We start from the raw sequence: 857 nt of genomic DNA on the forward strand, positions 1-857 counted from the left end.
GCTCCTCCATCCATGGGATTTTCCAGGCAAGAGTACTGGAGTGGGGTGCCATTGCCTTTTCCCCATGTATCAGTGGTCTGCCGTATCTCTGAGGTATGCCTGTAATCCAAGAGTGGTGTTTTTGTTTTCTTTTGTAATTCATAAAGTCATGACTTTTTAATCAAAATATTTCTCAATCACAGTTTTTCATTATACAAGCTGTAATTTTTTCAGACTTTCCTGAATATTCCACTACATGTATCAAACTATCTTTTAAAAAAATTTTTGTTTCAGAAAATGAAGTCGCTCAGTCGTGTCCGACTCTGCGACCCCATGGACTGTAGCCTACCAGGCTCCTCTGTCCATGGGATTTTCCAGGCAATAGTACTGGAGTGGATTGCCATTTCCTTCTCCAGGGGAATCTTCCCGACCCAGGGATCGAACCCAGGTCTCCCTCTTTGTAGACAGACGCTTTACCACCTGAGCCACCAGGGAAGTCCTAGTTAATTTACAGTGTTGGGTTAATTTCAGGTGTACAGCAAAGTGGATCAGTTATACATGTGTCTATTCTTTTTTAGATTATTTTCCTATATAGGTCATTATAGAATATTGATTAGAGGTCCCTGTGCTATACAGTAGGTCCTTATTATCTATTTTCTATATAGTAGTGTGTATATGTCAAATTCAGTCTCCCAATTTATCCCTCTCCTCTTTACCCCTTGGGAACCATAAGTTTAATGCTGATGAGATTAAAATTATTTGTTCCAAATCCTTTGTGTCAATTTGATCTGATTTTTTAAATTAATTAATTTATTTTTGGTAATGCTGGGTCTTTTGTTGCTGCGCACAGGCTTTCTCTAGTTGTGGCTCGCGGGCGC

At 39.7% G+C, this 857-nt stretch overlaps 1 protein-coding gene across 14 annotated transcripts in view; it reads left to right on the top strand.

Annotated features, from left to right (window-relative positions):
* The window catches only part of LOC104993485 (coiled-coil domain-containing protein 170-like), a 39,107-nt gene that overhangs the window by 21,150 nt on the left and 17,100 nt on the right, over nucleotides 1-857 (top strand). The gene's annotated exons all lie outside the window — the stretch shown is intronic.

This window comes from Bison bison, unplaced genomic scaffold (genome assembly GCF_000754665.1).
Source record: "Bison bison bison isolate TAMUID 2011002044 unplaced genomic scaffold, Bison_UMD1.0 scf7180017864239, whole genome shotgun sequence".
Lineage (NCBI taxonomy): Eukaryota > Metazoa > Chordata > Mammalia > Artiodactyla > Bovidae > Bison > Bison bison.